Consider the following 505-nt stretch of genomic DNA (forward strand, 5'->3'; position numbering starts at 1 on the left):
AAGGCATCCCCTTCTTCATCAACAAATTATCGGGTTCCTCCCACGAAACTACATTTTTATTCGGCCACATCTTATGTGCTTTTTCTTGGAGCGTCGGTTTGTTTTTGTTTTTGTTTTGTTTGAATAAAATGGATCCTAGCATTCACTTTATGGGAGAGATACACGCTCCGCTGTAGCATATGGACAAATATGTCCTTGGTTTCTACTCATAGTATTCATGGCGAAGTTTCTCCTTCGTTAAATTGTTATATGGTTGGAATTGGAAAATGATACATGTAGTAATTGCTATAAATGTCTTGGGTAATGTGATACTTGGCAATTGTTGTGCTCATGTTTAAGCTCTTGCATCATATGCTTTGCACCCATTAATGAAGAAATACATAGAGCATGCTAAAATTTGGTTTGCATATTTGGTTTCTCTAAGGTCTAGATAATTTCTAGTATTGAGTTTGAACAACAAGGAAGACGGTGTAGAGTCTTATAATGTTTTCAATATGTCTTTTAT

Source organism: Lolium rigidum, chromosome 7, assembly GCF_022539505.1.
Source record: "Lolium rigidum isolate FL_2022 chromosome 7, APGP_CSIRO_Lrig_0.1, whole genome shotgun sequence".
Classification (NCBI taxonomy): domain Eukaryota; kingdom Viridiplantae; phylum Streptophyta; class Magnoliopsida; order Poales; family Poaceae; genus Lolium; species Lolium rigidum.